Source organism: Trematomus bernacchii, unplaced genomic scaffold (genome assembly GCF_902827165.1).
Source record: "Trematomus bernacchii unplaced genomic scaffold, fTreBer1.1, whole genome shotgun sequence".
Taxonomy (NCBI): Eukaryota; Metazoa; Chordata; class Actinopteri; order Perciformes; family Nototheniidae; genus Trematomus; species Trematomus bernacchii.
In genome coordinates this window covers 6,037,924-6,063,316 of record NW_022988098.1, presented here as the reverse complement: position 1 = coordinate 6,063,316, position 25,393 = coordinate 6,037,924, and the positions used below count along the sequence as shown (strand labels likewise).

Sequence of the window (25,393 nt, the reverse complement as noted above, 5' to 3'; positions counted from 1 at the left end):
CTGATTTGCTTAATCATAAAATCGAACGGACAACAGTAAAGGGTGCGGGTAAGAAAATGGAGATCAAAATCATTAGTGTTGGTATGCTATCTGTGGTCTATAGGTGTATAGTAATTGTCCGTGCTACTTCAAAGAGTGGTACGATATAGATTTGTCTTGTAGTTTGGACCGCATCCAAAGAACAGGTTGACCAATGGCTACGCAGCTGACCTCTCAGTAGCTCCATGTGGAGGCTGAATAATCAGGTTAACGATTGAATACACATCATTGTGAGCTCCACTACCAAAGGCAAACAACACAAAAAAAGACCAAAAGTCCCGGTAACCTCAATCTAATTATGTCTTTTGATGCCAATGACAACAGATTGAATGAAATGTCAATGATGTCATGGTGAAGATGAAGTGTACACTCAGTATTGTATAAGAAAAGAACTGTGGACAATGGTGGGTCATCAAAAAGGATGCTGTATTGACTAAGCACTGGTAAGTTGTTTTTGTTATAGCACAATAGCAGTTCATTTAGTCATGGCAGGAGGATTAAATATGAACTGTTGTACAAGATCACTTTGAAGTTTGAACCACATCCTAGACATGGTGGCAAACACGCACTATGCACCAGTGCTACAGGAATAAGTCCTAAAACAAGAACATTAGTTAGCATTTTGCCCCTTTGGTTCCTTTGGCTCAAAATCAATGTGTTATTTAAATACATGTTTGGTAAGATGCCCAATACAAGTTCTGTGGTGACACAAGCTTGAGACATTTTCACGTTTTGGTGTACTGCATAAAATATGTCAATAAATAACCCACAATCTTTAAGCTTTAAGGTGTCTTTAAAAAGGCAAATGCTAACATGTGGCTAATTTGAACTAAAAAGGTCGTTGGGACATTAAACTCCATCAAGCCAGAAGCAGAATGTACTAACTCGGATGCATTTACAGCCTTGTCTTTGTGCTCTAGCAAACTATTCAAATCCAAATTCTGTAATTAAGATTTACACTAGATGGCATGCGAAGAGAAAGTGCTTTGAAGTTAGCGTGCTAAATGAAATTACAAGTTAGAAAATTGAGTCGTGGAGGTCATGACAAGTGGTGTTCCTTTGTGGAGATGATTTTGTCCAACCAAACACATCTAATAGAGACATCCTATTGTGTTGTTGTCAAAGGAGCCAGGGCGATGGAGTAATTACTGCAGAACTCTATTGACTTACAATACTGACATTATACCAAAATACTGACATTTACTGGTATTCAATTTGAATATGTAGTCTACAAACACTTGCAATGTATGGATTCAAGTTTTTCCAATGTCTTAACTCGGGAGTAAGAACCTATCAAATACCAGAGCTTTTTTACCCTGATTGTCAGTCTCTATGCCTTACTGTGAATGTCATTGTTAATATGCAAAGAAAATGAGGTCAGGAATATCCGTGTCACGAGAAAAACAATGGGAAGCTAGCCATGACTGTGTTTCCACTCTCAGTTGCTTTGTTTTAGAGATTTACACACCTGGTATGTGCAATTAAATGTTGTTGAACTGCTTTAATGATTCAATAATGATTTAACTCTGGGAAAAACATGGTAAAAGCACTCCTGGAGAACAATGCACTCCTGTTAGAGTAGCATTGATGGCAGCTTGTTGCTCCGCTGTCCAAGCATCACACAGTCCATTTACGCTAGTGTTTATACTTTCTATCAATAGGACTATTTAGGGTTAAGTCTAGAGAGATAGATTCCATCTCCTCCTCTGAATAGTTCAATAATGTCAACCCTATGTTTGTCCTGTCAACACATATTGCAAATGGAATCAAGAGTTGAGAGAAAAGTTTGACGTGCTCTGTAGTCTAATCATTAAAAAACATTGAACGTGTTCCACAGGTTGACCAGAATGTCACTAAAGAAATACCTTTTGAGTCGTTGACATAATATCAATCCTAAGGCGCCGGAGGCTGGATCCTGGCTCCACAGTCTGCCTCCCAGCACCCATACAGATAAGGAGTAATTACTTTCTCAAGCAATCACTAAACCCTGCTTGCCTTTCATTTATTTGCAGAAAGTTTCTCCAACACAGAACCTTGTGTTGCCATCATTTACATACGGGAGCACACAGTTACTGGAGTTCAATATTAAACCAGTGGAATGGCCAACCATTGGGTTCTATTGGTCACTCTGTTTTCCCTTTAAGAAGTCTGCAAAGTCTATGGCTGATACCGTTACTTAAATAGGTACTTTAAATGTCAGGTTCCATGATGGGCTCCAAACAGAGGTTTCAGTGACCGTAAAAAGAAACCTCAAAAGTTCACTGTGACATAACACGCTTGCATGCTTCTTCCAGATGGAAAATAGGATCTTCAGATGCCTTGTTCCCCAGGAAACCGGCAATCTTGTTGTCATTTTTCTTGTGTTCTGTTATATGTCTGTCTTTTTCATGCAGTCCGCAGCCACAGCCCCCATTAGGGGTGGACTATGCCATGTCGTGACATGGGAACCCTTATAAACGTGTTAAGAGCCGAAGGCATTAGCATTTTGGAAGCTGCTGAATAGAGGCATTTGTTCCTCTTCCTGTGCCTCCCTGAAAGACTCTATTAAAGGGAGGTTTAGGAATTGCTCTGTTTTGGACATATTGAAGTTGGGGCAGCTTGAGGGGAACATTTGACAGTAGATTTTCCGAAAAAGACACTTCATGTTTATTCTTTCATAATCCCTCTCCTATGGACATATACAAATAAAATAAATAAATGGTTAAAATGTTCAACCTTTTGTGTTTTAAAGATCTAAAAGTTTCAAGAAACAGTAATGTGTTCTTGTTTTTAGTACTTCAAAGATTAAAACATAATAGAGATACAAGTACTTCATGCCTGATATTGTCTGCCCTAGTAGAAGGTTTCCATGTGACTGAATGCAGTTGAAAATAGAACAAGTCAATATGTGCTTCATGTATGACCTTTTCTAGCTGTGACACAGGACAGCATCGACCACACAACTAAAAGACCTCTAACTTTAATTGGCACTGCATACCTACAGATGTCATAAAGACAGAAGTGCCTAATGGATTCTACCTTGTTGCTTCTTTCAGGAAGACGGTGATAAGGCCAAGCTGAATTCCTCTCTGTTGTTGGCCACATTAACGAAGGCTTTGATTGATCTCTGATTCTATCTCTATGCTGTGTTCGCAACGGGATCTGTGGTCAGTGCGAGGCGGACTCTTCACTGTCTGACGTCCAAGCTTTCATCTGAAAGGCCTCTAACAGTTTACATTTGGAATAACGACATCATCCATAATGCATACTCTTCAGCTTAATGATGAACAATGACTTGAACACTGCATCTGAGCAACATGCTCTCAATAGGAGGCTTTGATTGTTTATCACCAGTCTGTCTGCAGTGTCTGCACGAGCGGCTGCTAATCCAGAATGAGGCTATTGGTAAAAAAAAACAATTGATCAAAATGCAAGTGAACCAGAAACAGTATTTCGAGCATGTAAACCCAATGTCCATAACAAAACAAACATGTTTTGCAGATTTGTTGTCATGAAATGTGTGATATTTTTCTATAACCAGATTCGATACTTATATTTGTGCTGAAATTATAAAGATTAAAGTATTACGGGGTAAGGAAAGGTTTTGTTTTGTCACAAAAGAGAGCATTTCTGGAAAACAACCCTCTGCTTTTATTTCCATAAAAAAAATTATAATTCTGAGCATGTCAAAAACACATCTAGTTTGTATCTTGGCAACCACTGAGGCTGCATTTGGATATGGAAACACTATCAAAGAACACTTTGGTCAGAGGACATTTACAAAGATTAAACTACCTTGGAAATGTGACTGTATTATTCTGCCAGCATACCCAATTATGGGTTTCGGTTTTGCCATTTCCAAAAACTAATTAGATTACCCTTATTGGTCGGGAATCAAAGGTAATAAGATTAAGACCAGGAATAAGAGCCAAGCTGATGTAGCAGCCGGCTGCAATTATTGGCGGATATTGGCTTAACAAAGACAGATTGGTATCACAATACATGAGAGTAGCCAGAGCAGTTTATTAAAAATGAGAACATGAAAAGCAAAGTAATTCTTTAGCTGTAAAATACCCTGCTCTTAATAACTTCTCTTTGATAACAGGGACGCAGGAAGTCAGTCAGAGTTGGGGTTGCTAGTGGAGCCTCGCAGATGGGGATGCTGCAGCCCCCTCAGCACCCCCCCTTCTCGCGTCCATGTTTGATAATCAACACTAAAGAAATATCAAGTGATATACGACCATATTAGAATATTCTTTAACAACACTGGCGCCCAGGTTCCAACCAGAAATCAACCCAGCCTCCGCCCAATATGGGGGATTGATCTCTCCCAATGGTTGTATTGATCAGCATCAGGTAGGACACAGCCATTGGGTCCATCATCATCATCAATGACGCCCTATTTGCCAGAAACTCATTGGATTCAGCAATGGAATATAAATCAAGCCATGTGGGGACAAGGTCTGATTAATCAACTAAACCAATTTAAAAAAAATGAGTACAACCATTTTGAATTCTATTTAGTTCACCCTAGAAGTGGCTTTCACAGAATAAAATAATAAAACGTAGAGGTTGTGCTCTGACATCAATTATCAAGCGTGTTCAGTGGCAAAGGACTACAGGGAGACACTGATTTAATTCCATCTATGATACAGTGAATTTACTGCAAGCTCTCAGGGGCACTCACAGTTAAATTACTGTGAAAGCTTATTGATTTGTAAAGTGTACATTTGGAGCGGGGAATGATTGGGCCTAAAAGCAGGGAAAGGCCTATGCAAAATGACTGCAGGCTCTTCAGCAAAGAGTCCACTCGGATGGCTGACAATCTATACTGCCACCACAAAAACAATAGAGAGGGGGTGAGACTATGTCTGCCTTTGCATGTAATTGGAAAAAGATGGCCATGTAAAGCTTTCCACCGTGACTGAAGAAATAAACAAACTTGATGAATGTGCCATGTCATGACCCTATATTGATTTTCAAATATTGCATTTAACACTTTTCTTGAGAAGTAGACGTGATAAATCTTCATTCACCTCAAATATGCAGATGATTACTAACACATTTTTTAACCCTGGAATATTTACCGTTTCCAAGGTGCTAATACGGCTATTTGAAATCTTAAAACGCAATTAGAAGTCCAGAGATAGCACATGCAAAGAACATCTATGTTACCAGCCCCCATCCCCCCATTTTAACACTGCCACCACTGTTTGCCTCCCCCCTCCTTTGCTACCCCCTTCTCAATATTGAAAAGAGTAAACAACGCCATCTTTTCCTGCCTTTAAATGAAGATAAACGAGGACAAACTCGCCAATTAGCCTCCTTTCATCATCGGAGGGTGGTTGAAAGAGGACTTCACCACTAATGCACTCGTGGCGGTTCTTTCGCTACAAAGGTTTCCTGCATCTTCCTTTAAATCAGGGGAACAGGAAGCGTGAATTCATCTCCCTTGAATTAATTCATGTGTTCACTTCACAGCCTCAAGTCTCAGATGAGCCATCCCAATGTGCTGAGGCAGCAGAAGGGGGACAGCCATTAGTGTCCACAGCCGCGCGATTCTAATGATGATGGCTGTGGACTTGCTGTGCTCGGCATTCTGGGAACCAAGGCTCTGGTCAGACGGGGAAGGATCCTCCAACATGTTCTTGTGAAGATAGAAGCTGCATTTACTGGGTCAAGCCGGGAACCAAATGGCTCAGAACAATATCCCTTTGATAAACTGAAGAGCACACAGAGCTTTGATCAAGCCTGTTTCTTTCCCCTTGTTTCTCTTTTACATGTGAATGCCTTCCACTTTTAAGACCTCAGCCTTATATCCCCTTGTTATAAAAGTAAGCAGTGCGAGGAAAAGAGCATCTACATTCTCAGAAAACCAAAGCAGCTACGCTTGTTTACTGACAGTAACGGAGAAGCAGAGCTATGCCATCAGTGTAATGGCCCCACCTCCAGCCTCATAACACAGCAGCAGGAAACTGGAGACGTGTAGACTTATAAATCAGAGCCTGTGTGGGGGGAAAACCATTTTGATACCATTTCACCACTTATTGAGCAAAACAAATCCCCCTCTGGTTCCTGTTGGAGCCAGTGTGGGGTCTTTAAGGCTGGGCTTTATAATGGAATCCCCCAACTAAGAGCTGTGCTCATGGTAGGATTCATCAGTATTGGCCCCCCATTTCACAATTCACAGAGGAGACAGATAGACGTGACTCCACTGGCAATACAGACTCCCAGGAACAATATGCCTTATTCTATTATATATGTTGCATCGTTGGAGGAGCTCAGGTCAGAATACTTTCATTGCCATTTCTACACTGTTGCTTTGTGCATATGACAATAAAACCTTTGAATTGAATCTCTGGATACATGAATCATCTCACAGACAGTCAAAGAATATTACAGCTGCATCGATAAGTCGATTGACAGAAAATAATAGGCAACTTTTTTGATAATTGATTAAGCGTTCAAATCATTTCTTATATACAAAATGATAGATATCCTGCTTTCTGACTCCCAAATGTGAAGATTGAGATTAAAGACTGTTCCGTTTTATTAAATCTAAGGGAGAATATCTTTGGGATTTTGAATGATGAAACCGTACAGTTAAAAAAAAAACGTATTGGACGTTACGAAATGGGGTTTTAATACTGCCATTTTATAGACTAATCTATTGCTTTAGAAAATAATCATGAGAATGAAAATCATTGTTATCTGTGGCTGTAATGCATATCCATCAGTCACACCACTTGTTAAGTTTTTCCCTCATCTCTTAGTTAGCATGCAGTCAAAAAGATGATTTAGGCGGGTCCAGGCCTGGCAGATTATTTTATCTTTTACTAATTCTTTCTGTCACAGCTGTTCTACCATCTGCATTAGACAACCATGAAGCACATTTGGATTACAGCTCCAACAGCAGCCAGTATTAATGCGTGTCAATTACAGTGTAATATTGCAAAATAAGTCATTGACTGTGAAAGTTTTACAGTTTTCGAACAATGTATATCTGAATAATGTATCTGAATTGTTTTGAAATGTGTTGCTGAAACAGTGTAGGGTAAAAGAGTCCCTGAAGTACTTTACATCTCCCCCTTGCAGTAGATCAAAATAGCACTGCTGTTATCCCTGTATGAATCCCCCTCTCTTCACTCTGATGCTAACATGCCTCTGTCAACTTACAAACTGAGCGCCAGTCTCTCTTTGTGAAGTTAAGACACACTCCCACACACACTGAAGAACCCTCATTGTTTTTCCACTCCACTTGAATAGTCCTTTACACTCTTGCCGTGTAGCGAATAGCAGGAAGGATGTTGTTTACTTCATGACTGAGAGCTGAAACCAACCCAGAGGAGGAGCAGCTTTGCTCTAACCAGGGTTGAAAAATGAGGGGTTGTGTAAATGGGAAGAAAAGAGAGTCCACTGTTGCAAAAAGAATCTGCATGAAGCTTCTTTGAGAGCCAGCAAAGTATGTCCGCGCTCACTGCGAGGAATGCAGTCGCTTCTATTATGAAGAGGGGAAGTGTCTGCCAGAGGACTGCCCTTCAGATAAAAGGCACAATGCACAGGGGTTAATAGCAGCGCTTCTGGCACACTTTCCACCCCGGCCAAAATCCCATTGCACTGCAGGTGGTGAACAAAAAGAGGGGCTCAAGTATTAATAAGGCCTCCGCGTGTTGGTAATGACATTCGACACGGATAACGGAGGAAAGACCTGCCTGTGACCTTCAAACTCTCAGCACCTCTTCCACTGAACCACAGGAAGAAGAGAAGCCATCTGTAACTGTGGTTTGGCAGCAAATAGGGAACCGGGGAGTGCTCGTTGCTCAGGGATATGATCCAAATGTCCCGACAGCAGGTGAGTTACACCGCGCGGCAGAGCCAAGGGGCCTATACAGCACCAGCTCAACAAGGAGGTATGAATACACACCCTGGGGGAATCAAACTGGTAGACAGACATTTATGAGGGGCATGTTGGTCGGTGCTTCACACACCTCGCATTCTGAAAGCACAAATCCATGACACAGGCTGGGAACTGTGCCTCAGCTGGGGCAAGTGGTTGTTAGAAGGGGATTACTGAGGTGTAAAATGGTTTAAAACAGGAGGTATGAATTTCTTATCTGCAGCGAATGGAAAGCGCACGTGAATTCATCAGCTGTCAAAAAACTGACAGCCCTCAAGGCTAATGGTGTCAATTATTTGTGCTTTCTGGGGTGATCTCTGCAAACATCCTGTGTCAAACTGTCATCCCGTGAGAGCCATGGCCCCAGAAATTATCATGACCCCTGCGGAGCTGGCAGCCTCTTGTTTGACTATTTTTGTAAGGTGGATAAATCACACAGGGGTGACATCAACATGACTTGAAAGGGCTCAAGATTAATACATGTATTTCTCAAGTGAAAACATACGCTACGCAGGTGTTATTCCACTTTTAGTGCCACCAGAAATACAGGGGATATTGAGGCCCGTTTTAGCCTAAGAGGACTTGTAAAAATGTCAGTCTGCATTACAAGTCAATCTGCAATATCGTGGAAGACAATCCCATAGTGTAAAGGAGGGCTACAAAAAAAAGAAGAATTGTGAATTCATTTGTCGATTACTTTCTAGACTAGATGTTTGGTCTTTTACCACCACTTTAAGATGTCAAGTGTACTGCTATAGAGCAAATAAACCATGACATGTTCACATTCAAACAGAGAATTGAGGATTTTTTATACCAGTACTTATCTGTATGGGTATTTCTTATTCAGAACACCTTTTCGCTCAAATTTTCTCTCCTTAACTTCAATTAACTCATGAGAAAAGCCATCACGCATGACTGACCAGAGTCTAATCTGCAGTTTTGAGAGAATTGGTGAGACACAAGTGGTCTGCGGCTGGTGGACTACAGCACACTATAAAACAAAGTTAGACTGCCATTCACTGAATAATAATCCTGCTTCTGTTATCATCCTCGGCAGTAAGGCAAGAAAATTAGAGGCAAAGCTGGCCGCCCAAACTCTGTCACTCAAGAAAATAAATCACAGCCGCATGAAGCCAATTTAAATGCAAATGTCAGTGTTTAAGACAAGCTGTCTACAGTACCGTATCTCAAGGAGCCGTGGTGCCGAAGTTGAATTGTACAAGAAAAAGACCACCCCGAAGACCTTTACCGGGAAGATGACACACAGCCTCGGGGCTTTTGTGACACATCCACAGGAAACCGGACGGTCAGCAGAAAGCCACAGAGGACTGAGAATCCATCCGGAGAAAAAAAGCCTGTGTTACATGTCACGTGAAGACTGATGGGATCATTTCCAGGCTGAAGACCAGGATATCAAAATAGGATTGCTGGAGGATCACCTCTATTGATCTGTTTTTGTTTGTCAAAGCCATTGCTTCAAGCCCTTAAGCCAGTTAAAATTGGCAAAGCTCTCACACTGAAATGGTGTAGGGTCTCGCCCATACAAAAACTTAAGAATTTTGATAGAGCTCATAAATTCTGGCTCAGACCAATGTGGTTTCTGGTTAAACCTGACCAGGGAGTGAACTACTGCAGAATGTGGTGAACCCAGAACAGATTCAACCCAGATTATTACAATAGCCTGCAGATGCTGTTTTACTGGAACCAGAGGCCATTTTATTTTCTCTGCTGAGGAAAAATCAGCCGTTCTGTTAGGTGTTGTTCTCGATGCTCTTTGAGGACAAAATGTGTGAATTCTGCCTCTGACAATTTGTAAGCAAGAGTAATAAAACCCCAGATGCTTATACATTGATGAATTGACACCCAAAATAAGTTATACTAAGCTGCAGGGAACTGTTTCTATCCATAAAGTATTTGTTCCTGTTAATGTCAACAGGATTAATCGGAATCAAACATCTGTTTCTACTCCATATCTGCAACTCTCCAACATAGGAAATTAGCATGTGGCTGTTAATCATGTGTTGCCTTTGTGACAGAACAATGTCATCATTACTTCCCTACACTCTTCCTCTAGGAGGTTTTATTCTAGGGTTGTGCATTTTGTTTGGCACCAGTTTATTGAAGATATGTGTCTTTCTGCTCTGGAGATAAATATATATATATATATATATAAAAACACACAATGCACCAAAATACAATGTTTTCTCACTCTTGGGATTATGGTAGACGAAAAAACCCTGCAGCTGTATTTCTGTGAAGGAATAAGGAGGCATGGATGCTATTTAAAAAAAAAAAGCCTTATAAGACTTGAAGGAAGAATTTCTCAGTGAAACTATTGCCATGGATTTTCAGAAGAGAAATGAGGTTCAATCAAACAAAGGCATAAAAAACGGTTTTGTTCCGGTGGTCGAATTCCTAAAAGGAAAATAATTGTAAAACGAGTTAGAGTGTTTGGTATTTCATAATGAGCACTAGACTCAAAATTAGTCCAACTCTTGTAGTTGTTTTCGGGAAAGGCTGCTCTACACTGATTAGCTAATGCAATTAAACCGTACTTACACCTACCACAGCCCTCTTGTGTGTTCCAATGAGTCCATTTGTGACTAAAATGCTTAATAATTCAGCACCAAGCTGCAACATCATAACCGCTCTACCTAACCATAATGAGACCCTGTAACTGGTCTCCTTATGCCCGCAGAACCACCCCCCAATGGTCATTAAAACTCCACTGTAAACTGCAGAAAATGTTACAAGGTGAGATCGCTTGGAATCTAATATGAGGCCATAAAAACGTGCTGTGCTAGAAGTCTCGGTTCCTGCCCGAAAGGTCTGGTGCTGTAAAAATAATGAGGTCAAAAAGGTCTGTGGTTCATAGCTGGTGGTCTGCGGGTCATACTTGTAAAACAAAAAAATGGAGAGTGGGGCTCCCCCAAGCTGATGAATTGATTTGGATTGGTACCAGCTTGGCAAGAATCTTCCTTTCAACATTTGCTCAGTGTGGGGGTGAGTACATTAAGAAATACACGCTGAGATTTGGCTCTTGTAAAAAAAAGACCCTTAAGGACCTCTGCGAAGACTCTCACAAACTATCACAACATTAAAACTGCTGTCATGAGGAAGTTAATTAAGTTCTGACACCCAAATATGCACTGCTATGTCCTTGGAGCAAAATACTACAATGGTGTACATAATGGCCAATTACTATAAATAATAAGACAAACTTTAACACCAGGCTATCTCTTTTTAAGGTTAAGATTATGAATAAAGGGTCTATCAAATCCTGTGTGCCCATTAAGGAACAAAGATATGACTTTTTCCTTGATTCTTTTTACAAACTTGAATTGGTGTGAAATATTATACAAACTTACATAGTCTCAAGATGATAAACCCTAATGATGTGTTATAGCAGGGGTGCCCACACTTTTTCAGCTTGGGAGCTACTTTTAAAATGACCAATGATGATAGGCTAACTTTAAAAAAAAAAAATGCCATGCGATCTACCCACACTACCCTTGTGATGTCGATCGCAATCGACGTATTGGGCACCCCTGTCTTATAGCAACAAAAGAAAACGTTGTATTTGCAGCTAAATACTTCAATGGTGTGCCAATTGCCAATAACAACACAATGTTTAACACCAGGCTATCGCTTTTTAAGGTTAATAGTATGAATCAAATGTCTTAAATCTTGTGTACCAACTGGGAGGTAGGATAACCCATTTTCCTTGATTCTTTTTACAGTTTTTAGGATTGCTAACTTAGCTAATTGAATCAGTGTGAAATCTTATACGGACATTCATAGTACCCAGATGATAAACCTATTGATGACCCCTGACTTTTCTTTGAGCACAAGCAAAACAGAAGGGTAGCATGTCCTTTTTTGAATAAACGGTCTTTAAAATCTTGTGTGCCCATTAGAAAAAAAGGATAGAGTAAATGATGTCTGCACACTCTCCAGCTATTATCCGACCTAAATGACAACTTGGGATGAAATAGAAAATAAAGGATTATGCTTCTTGCCTGATCCTCTTTGTTTCAAGATTCTAATCATGCTTGATCTGCTCTCTAATCTTCCATTTGGAGGATAGTGCTGTGCTCGACTCGGGGCATCACTGGGCCAGTAAACAGGCTCTTACTATGCAGGGCAGACACCAGGCTCACATGTTCACACTGAATCTACACACATGAAGCTGGACTGGCTTGGGGCTCTCCCAGAAGTCCACTTACAGTACCCAACGGAGCCCGACACGCTGTAATGACGTCTCTGGGGAAGCGCATGGACATAGAGCACTGCTGCACTGTCACACCGACACATACTGCTCACCTACTTCTAGACACACGGTTACAGCTCTTAGGGGATACATTATCTCATACAAATGATCAAGTGCCACAACACATTCTTGACATTTCTTTCTGATTATGCAAAGAGAGCGTTGTTTGAATTCTTGAACATTCATTTGCTGACTTCCTTTGACCCTTCTAAAGCTGACATTTTGGAATTTTCATATAAGGCAAGCACAGGTGTACCTATTAACATGATGGTGTTTTATTAAGGAAAGCTAGTTCCTGGATCACTGTCGAAGCTTACTGGGACCCGGAGGCAATGTTAACCAAAGTGTAAGGTTCCCATTTGCTTTTTTGACTATAAAAAGTAAGTCTTCTGTAAAAAAAGAGGTATATTTGACTTTTAGTTTCAATATCATAATAGAAGATTACTATTTTTCGATTCATTGTACACTGTGTAGCATTGCAAACAATAGATGGCAATGACAATCTCTTGATCCACATCTTTGTCTAGACTAAAATTGGACCAGTATGAAATATTTTACATTCATAGTCACGATATACAATATATGAAGTTAAAAAAGGGTTATTTTTTGGTGAAATGTCTTAACTGTTTGATTGCCATTCAATTTGCTGCAGATATAAATGACCCCCTAAGAAAAAACTGTATTAACTCCAGGTATGTAGTGACTTCATCAGATCAACAGTTTACATGAACAGCTGTAAAATGTCATTCCTACAGTATTTAGTCTATGCTGTACTTTGTGTTAAGTCTTGAACATGGTCAACATTATACCTGCAAGACATCACCATGTTAGCGTTGACATTGTTTAGGTTAATGGTAGCTGGTTTTCAACAGAACCTCTTTTGTCGTTTTGACCGTCACAATCTATAAGTATTAGGGTTCCATGAATTTGGCACAAGGTAACAAAGACAGTCGACTAGATGATTATACATGAAACTCCAGAGTTATGTGTACATGTTGTCCTTAATCAAGTAATATTAACAATGTATCTTGCGTGGAAATTACTCAATTAAAAAAAAAATTGAGAATCAATTTGCCGCTCAGTTTAAAATGATTGGAAATCTTTTTAAAAAGGTTTTGGGGTGGAGTTCCATTTGGACCAAAAAAAAGCAATTTGCGGTTTCAGAAAACACTGATTGACAATCCCATTACATGACCTGGTAAACAGTACCAGGCTCACAGAGGTGTGTTTCTGTCCCGGTACGTCCTCTGTGTCCCCTGCCTGTCACATGTGTCCTCCTTCATCCTTGGTGCCCTTCACTTTCATGTCCCTGGGGTCCCCCTTGCAACCTTATCCAAGCAGCCACACAATACCCTTCATGGGACACAAAGCCAATGATACCAGTCTCCTCTATTCCATTCTCTACATTCGTCACTTATATTCCTACGGTCTTTGTCTGCCTTACCTCTGTATGCATGAGTTATCCCAAATTGAGCCTGCAATTGAAATGGAAATCATCCCTGTATTCCAGTGACTTTAGGGCAATAACTTCTTACTCTTTGAAGCATATATGTCATGTTTCTTGTCCCTTGGAGAATCTTACTGCTGTGTTGCCCTTTTCACTGTGTTTTTTACCATAAACACTGAATCTTGAGGATTATTACCCTCTGATTCAACTCCAGCTTTATACAGCTGAGCGGGCATGCAAAAATGGGGACAAAACAATTGAAAAATGTGTTACAGGCTGACAGCAATGTGCATTGGGATTAGAATTCTTCTCATAAAACACCATCTTATTGTCTCTATATAGTGGTTATAGTTTTCATGTGAGCATAACCTCATTTGATTAATTAAACGTGAAACAATTCTAGAGCTAATGAGACAGAATAACAGTACATGTCACCGTCTTGGCACTGAATCCAACAGAGGATGGAAATTCCCATGATAAACACATTCATAAACAGCCTTGGGGGGACGATAAAAACACAACAAGTGGTGACTGTGTAAATGTTGTCGCTTGGGTGTAACAATAACATTTCTGAATGTTCACATGTAAACACAAGAAATATATGAAAGACGTGAAAAAGAACAATTCAAGTCGCTGGCAGCTAGCAACAATATGTCAGGGTGAAATGTGTCAGTTTTGAGAAAACCTCGGTACAGCAGAAAAAGGACAATGACAGGCTGATCTATACCTCCAGGTTAGGGATGTGGGCAAAACACACCATCAGTACCGGCTACTGACCGCTCATTCATTCACCCTGCTGGGAAAAGAAGTGCTGAACGTATGAGATAACGCTGACCTCACTGAAGGTTCGTCCTTTACTGATTAATTGTCCGTGCAGGCGGAGTATCCATTGATCATGTTCACCCAGTGGCCCCGATGATGCAGTGTGCTGTTGAATCAGAAATAAACCTTGATACTGTTGATCAGCGCCTCTTATCTCTTTCACTTTCTCTACCATCCCCCTCCAGAGGGAATCAATCCAACACTCCTGTATCTCTCCTCTGAACCAATCACAGGTATCATAAAAAGAAATCTGGCAAATAAATATGCACACTGCCAGAGATCAGGCAAGGGAATGAATATTTCATGTAACCAAACACATTTCCAGAACATACCGGCTAGAATTTGCCTTTCCGGCTGTCACCGGTGTCAAACATGAAAGAGGGGGGCTTGAGGACAGCGGCACTGCAGCACTCTCAACTCTGCCTGCTGCATCAGGAGCATGAGTCCTCACTGTAATTTCTTGTAGTGCGGGAACCTGAGCAGAACCTCAATTAGGGCCCGGGTACTTGCTAGGCTCCACACCTTCCTTACGCGTTTGCAAGGTACTCCGGAGAAAGCGCTCTTAACATCTCAATGCTGCCATGTATCAGCGCAATGTAAACACTTTATATCCCTTTACCTGTTCACACAACTGCGAGAGTAACCACAATTCATTTGTTGCATTAAAAGCAGCAACACCTTTAGATCTTAAGGTGATAACAGGGAGGCATAAAAGGACATTTAGACAGAACTACAAATTCACTCCTGCTCACTGTTGTCAGGCTGCTCCTGTTAATCTCAAAAAGCGATCAGATACAGCAGATTCAATTTGACAGACTGAATGAGAGCCTGAAATTACATTGCTGATAAGAAATGCCTCTACTACACAATGTTTACAGACGAACATTAAAAAGGGTTTAAATTCAAAGGTGAAATGTATCAGAAACCCTCTAGATCACATTCATGTTCTGGTCTTAACTGGCTCAGCTTGCTTTGAGGCTGGCGGCCTCTCTGAATCTTGATACATGCATCTTTCAGTGTGCACTGTTAAAGGCCAGGTGTACAAAGCACTAGCACAAAGGAAGCTCTCTCTGTGTTTCTCCCTTTCTTCTTTTCACTCTCAACCCCTACCTCTCCAACTGAATGCACTACTGTAAGTGCAAACATGTCTGTTGCAAAGCAAACACTATTATGAACCGGTAAAGAGATCAATCACATATTCAATGCACTTCCTGCCACTTGCCAGTTTGTGATGCTTGTGAAAAAGTAAACACAGCGAGGTGTGAGCTCACATGTTATCACTTATCTGTGTGACTAAGCTTTAATCTGTGTGCTACTAAATGTCATAATGGTTCAGCTACCCTGTTTTAGCACCCTATTCATGTCAAATTAGATTTTAATGTCCCTTTGATGACATAAAAATGATTAATGAGCATGCCCAAGCACTCCGATCACTCTAAGACTTATATTTCATCCTGTTGCTTGACGTCCTCATAGATCCATTTTCTCCTCACGTTTACAATTTATTTATCGTTTTCTAATCCTAATCTTTGAGCACAACATCTCTTGCATCTGCTCTCTAAGAGGAATCCTTCCTTGGTTGCTCTTTCTGAGGTTTGAATTGTTTATTTCTTTAGATTTAATTTATCTTTCATTACATTTCATCTAGCTGACGCTTTTAACCAAAGTGACTTACAATAAGTGCAATATTGCTTTATTAAAGTTTGGTTGAGTTTTCTCCTATCGGTATTGAGTCTGAATATGTCATATGCTGTTCAGATTGTGAAGACCCTTGAGGCAAATTTGTAATTTTGGGTTATATAAATGGAATTAACACTCCTTAACATATTTACAGCTTCTGTAACGGGCTGTTTCTCGTCACATGAGCTGACATTTGCTAGTAGCTGCCCTAATATACGAAGAATGAGACGGCTACAAAGGATGTTCTGTTTCCTGCATTTTGTAATCTGAATGATTAAAGGGATGAAAAAGGTCCATGAAATGCGTCAGGTCGGAGCTGCATATTAAGTGGTGGCTGACATGGACCGGCCCGGGAGATGCTCGACACTTTGCTTGTCCAATTACTGGCGCTCGCTCAAATTGTTTGGTGAGAAGCATTCGACCTACTTCTGGACACAAAGCACCACTGCCCTGAATACTGAGAGGCTGGGGACCACGTGTGATGACAAGTGCCATTAAGGGCTCTTGTCTTTGGACGGGAATTGACATTCAGCCAACTTACCTGAACGTAAACGGGTGGGACTGATGGCACCACACAAATAGGATCTCCCCCTCTCGATGAGCAGCTTGAGATGATTACAATCACTAATGGCAGTCTGACCTTCAGAAGGTCTTTGTGTTTAAAATTAAGCAGCAGGATCATGATAAGGAGTAGCAACACCACTTGATACATTAGAAGTGTTTAACCATTATTGGGAAAGTGTACCACAATCTGTGCTATACACAATATAGGCCACGCTGTTGTGAGCAATAAAAGAAAAGCATCAAAAGGAATAGAAATATTAAATTATGGGAAAACTATGAAACATTTCCGTGTTTCCTGGGATTCCCTCAAAGGCATGATCTATAATGAGACACTACACAACAACACTTGAGTATTTCAATTTACAGCACTTCCACCAAAGAGTGTGAAAGAATTAGCATACCGTGTAAATATTCATACTGAGGGAATCACTGTGAAGCCACGTGAGATATATCTGGTCCTTAAATGCAAGACGTCAAGAACACAAGCCTGATGCACAACTGTTCAATGCCCATAAATTACCAAAGCTAGAGGTAACCACCACAACTCTTCTGATTGAAATGTCCCTATAATGTGATTTTAATCGCACTCATTGAAGCCTCATCACTCATTCTAATCTTGTGTCATGCATGCTCTGCACTTCAACAGAAATGCATGTAATGAAGAGCAATTTCCTCAAGTGTGGAAAAGGATTAAAGAAATAGGATGTGTATTTTCTCTCAAATGAATATGTTAGTGCTTTGTCAGAGGTGTCAGCTGAGATGGAAAAACAGCAACAGAAATGATCCAGAAATATGGACTTTTAGCGCTTTCTAGAGCCACATGATGACACCACTTACCTTTTCAAACTACAAGAATAAATCTGCTGATATTGTATGGAAATTATGAAACATCAGCAGGGCTTTTACAAAGATGTCTGTTCATGCATTTTCCTACTAAACACTATTATCCCCTGTTCCTGTCACATTCGGATGGAAATTATGCATTTATTTCCAAAAGAGAATGAGATAATGCCATTCACCACATTGGATGACTAGGTATGATTCAGTCCTGCGGTTCAGTATTCAGCATGAGAGCCAGTGATAAGCAGGCTTAGATCATTACTGTGTAATGGGCAGAGTGCTGTTAAATAAGAAGGATGGCACATGGTGATCTGCAGGCACTGATTATTATCAAGCATCACAGGCAAAATATGAATAAGTGATGCTCAGAATGACATTATTCACACATGTTAACTCTAGTGCCCTTGCTTCAAGTACTCGAATTTAAATTTAAAACGGTCTGAGAGCTTAATGCTGTTAATTTGTGTTAAAAAGTGGAATCATTTAGATTTTGCTAGGTGAAAACGTGTTTAAGCTAGCAATGGTTCATCTCCCAGATCACTGTTCATGATAAAACTGTAAGTCTAGTTGTAATTCCACTCGTGAAAAACTGATGAAAATATAAAAGCAGTCGTGACTACTCTTCCCTTTAAGTATTTCACCTCTTTTCATCCTCTTTCTTTCATTTTATTCAACAACCACCTGCCGTGAAGAGTCAGTCCGTACAGGTGCGTGCTCAAATCCTAATACCAATTGAGAGCTCCGTTATCAAAGCGAGCTTAAATTTGTAACAAGTGCCTCAACTCAAAAACACTCATATGGGCAAAAAACATGTGAAAATATGCAATTTTATCACTATAAAAACACAGCAATTGTAAATAACTTACCTTCAGGTGCAACTAATGTCGTGGCAGCCGTTCAGAAAGTTGTATTTTCTCCACCGCTGGATGGAAGAGTGCGGAGGGAGGTTCGCTCGTGCACGTAACGCTACTTCGCCTCGAGACCCTCCCTCCTCCCCTGGATACTACTACCGCTCACCCCCCGCCTCTGTCAGGAAAAAGTAATAGCAGTTTCTTCCTCCTCCTCCTCCTCCTTCTCCACAAAGACGGACTCAAAGAATAGAAGGGACCCTATCGCAGTCAATAGGTTTTACAAAACCCCATGGCAACGCAGAAAAACCGCGAGCAACTTCCCCGCGTTGTGACCGGGTTAAAGCCTCCCCACCCAGCCCCCCAAACAGTGACAGCGACATTATTCCCAAGCCCCGGAATGAGCAGGTTTAATGGGGGGAGGAGGAGGAGAGGGTACCGCTAAACTACTCAAATATGGATGAGGAAATAACACTTAAATTCAGTGTAGGTGCAGTACATTATTGACTTCAAAGACACGTGTTTAACCCAGTGGGGGAAGCAGTTACTTAGTAAAAGTACTTACTTAGTAAAAGTTGGCTAGCAATGGCAAATTGTAAATATTTTCTGTTACAAGTAAAAGTCCTGCATTGAAAATCTTCCTTAAGTGAAAGTCAAAAAGTATTAGCATCAAAATAAAGCGTACTTACAGTAGGCCTACCCAAAGTAAAAGTATACTGTCACAAGTTCGACACATTTATATAACTCTCCTGTCATTTCAGATCCCGCCTTCCTCCAGGCAATCAGCTGATTCCCCTCACCTGCTACTCATTCCCTCATTAGCTCCACAGTATAAATACCACCTCACTACTTGTCCTCTGCCAGATTGTATTGTGTGTTTTACCAAGCTCTCCAGAGTTTACTATCATGTTTGCCTAGTTCTGTTCTGCCTGGTTTTGACCCTGCCTGTCTTGGACCTTGAGTTTCCTGCCTGCCCCTTTATTGGATTTGTTTGCTCGACTGCTGGATTTCCTGGTGTTGACCCTGCCTGGCCGTCCCTGACCTGAATAAACTGAACCTTTTGAACATTGGTTCTTACCTGTGAATGTGACAGTAGGCTACTCAATATGTTTCAGAATCATATAATCGCTGAATTATGACTATTGATGCATTGCCATCACAGCTGGTTATGGTGGTGCTATTTTGAATAATTTTGAATAAACTGCTACTGTTTATCTTATAAATAAACTTTGATTGATGATTGATCTTAACCTATGAATGAGCTATCAATCCATACATTTTTTAAACTATTCTCAGTCATAAATCGTATTTTAAGTGTAACATTGAAGTATATTATTTTGCCTATTAGTTTAAAGGTAGGGTAGGTAAGTTTGAGAAACCGGCTCGAGATACACTTTTTGTTATATTCCATGGAATGCTCTGAACATCCCGATAGCAATGAATATCTTAAGTGCTTTGACAAAAAATCCATACAAAAATGTCATCTGTGGAAGCCGTAGTACTGTAAAAAGCACGACCAATCATTTGAGCCGGCCCGGCTAAAATAACTGGATGGCCTACCTGCCTGTCAGCCTTCCATCTGTGCACAAACTTATCTCGTGCCCTCATTGGTCATGTGCGCGTTCGTGTGTGTTGGAGGAGGGGCTCTATAAGGAAGTGGCAGATTTTCTCCGGTTGTGTATTTTCAAATTCTAGCGATCTCGAGCCGGTTTCTCAAACTTCTACCCTACCTTTAAGTTTTCAATTTCTATAAATAATTCATTTTATTTTATTAAAATGTTTTCATTTTACCAGTGACCAAGTGTAGCTGCATGCAACATAAACTCTGCCACCGGCCTACCACCACCTCTACCCCTCCATCTGACACATTTTTCTAATTAAAACAGAAAACATGTGTTTTAAATATTGTGTTAACTGCTTATCTAGAAGTGATTATTGTGAATAATAACTGTTTGATGAGCAGCCTTATAATGAGAAGGGTATGGTCAAATGTTGCACATACGTATCTGCCAGAAGTATGACCCATAAAGTGCTAAGCATAAAGCACAAACACTTTGTGAGATAATAGTGTATGGTTGGAGATCATCAATCAAGTCCGGAACCTCTGTGGAAACTGAATGGCCACCAAATGTATTATTATGCCTCAAAGATATGCCTTGTTTCTGCTATACCCTATAGCTGGTTGAGTGATTTTGTGACATCACAACTTGTTTTCACAGAACTAACACACAGCTGTTCCTAATAACACTAACAATGGCTTTGTTCACTCTTTATTAACAACACTTAAGCATTTTTTGAAAAATAATTGTTGTGTAAAGATTTTAATCCACAAACCCACAGCATTGAGAAAGGACTTTTCTTTGAAGTAGGGCACATATTGTGACCAGAAGTTACACTTTAGAAAAGAAGAATATTTGCATGTTCATTTATCCTCAATGAGGGAGTAGGAATGTATGTACTTCAATGTTTAATACAGATGACAAATATACTTGACAAAAACAGAGAACACAGTCAAATGAGGAAAAGATTACTAGGATTTGCAGATTTTCAGCCTATAAACCTTAAAGAAAATCAAATATGGTAAACTTACAATCATTAAATGAAGAAGAGAAGCTTTTGATATTAACATATTTTACGTACAGCAGTATATCTGTTTGGAGTTAAATTAGCCAATAATATTAGCTTAACTACATTTGTAAGCAAAAGGTTATGGTTTTGTTGCACGAGATCTCATTATGCAAACATACCATTAGCGTGTATCACTGCACAATTAGAGCTTCAAAACTGAACACCAGATTTTTTTTTTTTCATTTAATTGTATTCATTTATTTAACAGGGACAGTGCACATTAATTAACATTGCTGTAAATGTGCCAGAGTTAGCCAAGAGGCTAAGGTGCTGTTTACACTTTTCTCTTGCGTATAGCCCGTACGAGGCAGTAACGGAACCGCGGAAACGGACCCCTAAAACGATAACGGGTCCCAAGGTGGATAGATCTGCGGATGGAACGCTCTGGGAGGCCAAACGGCTCCGTGTGTACGTCCTATACGATAATTTCCTGATAACGATGAAGCCATAGCCCCGCCTCTTCCCACCTCTGCTGCTCACTGCTGTAGCATGGTCAGTAGCTACTGCTACTGCTACTGACCATGCTACAGATGTTAGTGCAAAATCTACAGCTCCTCTACCACAACCATCAGCAACAAGTGGACATGGAGAACTACATGAACTACATGTTGCTAAATCCATCGCGGAGAATAACCAGAAGGGCAACCAGGCAACCATGGCAACCATGGCAAACATGCTCGGGGGTCTTCTTCTGTGCTTTTGGTGTATTTTGTGGCGGAGGTACAGCACCACTTACAGGCCCGGCATATGTACTACAGCGTCTCTAGCGGGTCGAGCGGTCTCGTGTGAAGGGACACGTTTATTGAGCCGTATCCATGTGAATGGAATACTTTTTGATATCGAATTTGGTTCGTTTGCGTTCCCGTGTAAATGGGGCCTAAATCAAAATCACTCTAAGTGTCAGAAAACTGAACATTTCCATCTTGACAAAGGTTATGCACGGATGTTGTATCGGATTGCATTACATTAACAGGTGTTCACGTTGTTGTGTGGAGCCGCTGTACATCAGCACTGCTCACACCTCTCATCATAATGCCAGCCTGTGTATTGTAGACTAATGGTCTCTGTAGGGATGTGTGATTTCAGCACCTCTGACAGCACCACATCATTAAGAACTCTTTGCATCAGAGGAGCGGCCGGGAAAGGTCAGCTTGAAATCAATTTACCAAATAACCTCAGACCCGCAGACAGATATGGAGGGGATTTCCAACCTGGAAATGAAGAGGAGGGAGGGGCTTCTGCCAGTCACACTCAGAGGCTCACTTACTGACAATACTGACTCAGAGGCTCATTTTGAATCTACAAGGCTTTGTTGTCTATTGCCCCTTTCACACCAACGCGGTTCCAGGGCCGGTTCGGAGCTAGAGCCTGAAAAGCACAGTTTTTTCCTGTTCACACCGCAGCGGAGCCGCATTTAATCTGGCTTCGTATGATTAAAAGCAACACGATCATCGACCCGACGCAGTCCCCCATTGTTGTTGTAGTGAGCGCCGTTGGGGAGAAAATCAGCGACGTAAACGGTGACGTCATGACGCAGCAGCGGCAGCACCGGTCAGACTCTGGGCGGTGTGAACAAAACGGGGGCTGAAAATAAAAACCGGTTCCGAACCAGAAAAGCTCTAGCACAGAGCTAGAACGGGAACCGCGTTGATGTGAAAGGGGCATCAGGTAACCCAGAGACTTGAAATTGAAGGATTGTATTTAATAAGATATTTCAAATTTGCTGAACACAAGGGTTCATCTCTAGATATAAAATGTTTATCAAATGTACCTTTTTATATTTAACATTCTCTCACACCCCCAGCTGCTTCTAATAATCCGATTAAGGGCGTCAACCAAATTGACTTTGCAACAATCTCCAACAGCCATCATGATGCTGTCAAACTTTAAATCCTTTCTCCTCTCTTCTGCGGTCTGCTGTCATGTTAGGCTTTACTGCTGCAGCCTTCCTCCACCACATTCACTCCCAGTCATCATAAGCATGAGGTTGAGCTCATCAGAAGTCTTCATCAAATCCAGATCTTCAGGAGAGTCTCCTCATCGCCACTGTCACCCCATGGGGAGGATGTATATTCTCCTTAAGGCTTCACTGCTACTTCAAATGTATGATATCACGATGGGGTCTTAATTGCTAAAGACTATTTTACATTTCTCAATATATTGCATTTCATTTTTTCGTAATACTTGATTAGGGGCCATATTATGCAAATATTCAGGTTCATATTTGTATTGTGTGCCTCTACTGTGACATGTTTACACCTCTTTTTAGCCTCTGTATGAAACCAGAGCCCAGTCTTTTCCGGTCTGGGCAACCCCCAGAAAGCAAATGGGGCCTCTTTAAGTCTCAATTGATCTAACCTTTTATAGTTATATATATATATCTTGGTATAATCCATGCAGATCTGGAGCCAAAATGTAATTAAAGAATCGCTCTGAATGTCCTCTAGCCTCCCGCTGTCACCAAAATGAATGTTTCATTTCAATTTAGCAGTGATCTTTAGCTCACATACACAAAAATGACAGGCATTAGGTGTAACTGTATAATTAACTGTGACAATTCATCTGTAACAATTAACTGTAACAATTCATCGTTAATAGGTGAACAAGCGATTTATGAATCTTCCATGGGAAATAAAATAATGACAAAATAAAATGTATTATTACACAAAATGTATTCACATATTTTGACAGTGACAAAGGACGTGTTGGCATTCAAATATACATGCTGTTTCAAACCCTATGACCTCAGTGTCTTAAGTTATAGCTTAGCATTAATCCACGCATCAACATTGTTTTATTCTATTCAATTTGGAGTTAGAGATGAGGTGAACCTTGCAAATATCAGCCAAAACCGAGATTCTCCCATGGCTAACTGGTTAACAAGACCCCTGAACGAGGGGGGTCAAAACGGGTCAAAAGGTAACCAAGTCAGAGAAGACAGAGTTCTGAGCCAAGACTTCTTCCTGTTTGGTCCTCAGCGGATTCATCTCCATCCAACTGGCACCACGGAGGAAAGACTCAGACCTCTCTGTTACACAAAGAATGGAAATGAACAGATTGACTTGAATTCAAATAACCCGATTTAGGGTATCATAATCACACTGAATGGATTACACAATGGCTTTACTGAGCAATAAATGTAACAAGATATCTTTGTGAGGTGCTCCTTGTTACGGTGAGTGCTCTTATCAAAGCAAATTAGATTTGGGGGAACATCTGCTTCCTCTTTTTCACCAGCAACGGCCTCATCTAGAAGTGGTAAATGTGATAGAGGAGCTTCAGGCTCAGTCCTCTGACCCTGCAGAGGCCCAGGTTCAAAGATGGAATTATAAGTTGATGTTGCTATTTTGCAGATGGTGCCATTCAGGAGGATTCTCTGAAAAACACCCAATATAGTTATTTTTGGTATTTCACATGGGAGCTTTCTATGTTTTCTGTCTTTTATCTCTGTCTGTGCCTACACGTCTGAAGTGGGAGGGGCTTGTTGGAAAGATGATGTCATGAACCTCTTGCACATATTCAGTCATTTCTAGTTTGTTTGTGGCCTCGCCCCTGTCAATCAAATCACACTGTTTTCTTTTTTTCTGTTTTTTTTTTTTTTTGCTGCTATAGGCTTAGTTTGTTGGGGGACACCTTACTTCTTCCTTCTCTCTGTCTGTACCTGTGTACTCTCATGTTCCGAATAACCCAGCTTCCCCAAATTTATTTTTGGTGTCTATCTACGCCGGGATCCTGAGTCATGGCTGATCCTGTTGCTGTGGTCCTGAGTCGTGGATTGCGAGCCCTGGATCTTGAGTCGTGGCTGTGCCTGTTGCTGTGGTCCTGGATCATAAGTCCTGGATGGATATCCTCGTGGATTCATCTTATTATTATAGACACATGCATTTCCAAACATTTGGACTACCTATGTTGTAAATGTATTATCTTTTCAATTTACACACGGCATCTATTGCACGTCTGTCCGTCCTGGGAGAGGGATCCCTCCTCTGTTGCTCTCCCTGAGGTTTCTCCCATGTTCCCCTTTAAACTGTGGGGTTTTTCCTTTCTTGGAAGTTTTTCCTTGTACGATGTGAGGGCCTAAGGACAGAAGGTGTCGTATTGTCATACTGATATTCTGTACAAACTGTGAAGTCCACTGAGACAAATGTAACATTTGTGATATTGGGCTATATAAATAAACATTGATTGATTGATTGATTGATTTTAAAAGTTAAAGCTATAATTAATGAAGAAGTTCATGAAATATTAATAACAAAAACATTATTAATGGTCTAATTCAGCAAAAGCAATTTCATATATTGAATAAATATAATATATACATTTTGTCTATATCATTTTCGTATTGTTAGCATAGTCCACCATTCCTGCGCTGGATTCAT

General features: G+C 40.6%; 1 protein-coding gene across 1 annotated transcript in view; it reads right to left on the bottom strand.

Moving 5' to 3' along the window:
- chl1b (cell adhesion molecule L1-like b) overlaps window positions 1-19,044 on the bottom strand; it is a 79,477-nt gene extending 60,433 nt beyond the window's left edge. The window contains exons 1-2 of the mRNA XM_034121941.1: window positions 18,952-19,044; window positions 18,405-18,564 (exon numbers count right to left, since the gene is read on the bottom strand). The gene's annotated coding sequence lies outside the window, so the exon portion shown is untranslated. The remainder of the gene's footprint in view (window positions 1-18,404; window positions 18,565-18,951) is intronic.
- Between the last annotated feature and the right edge of the window lie 6,349 nt (window positions 19,045-25,393).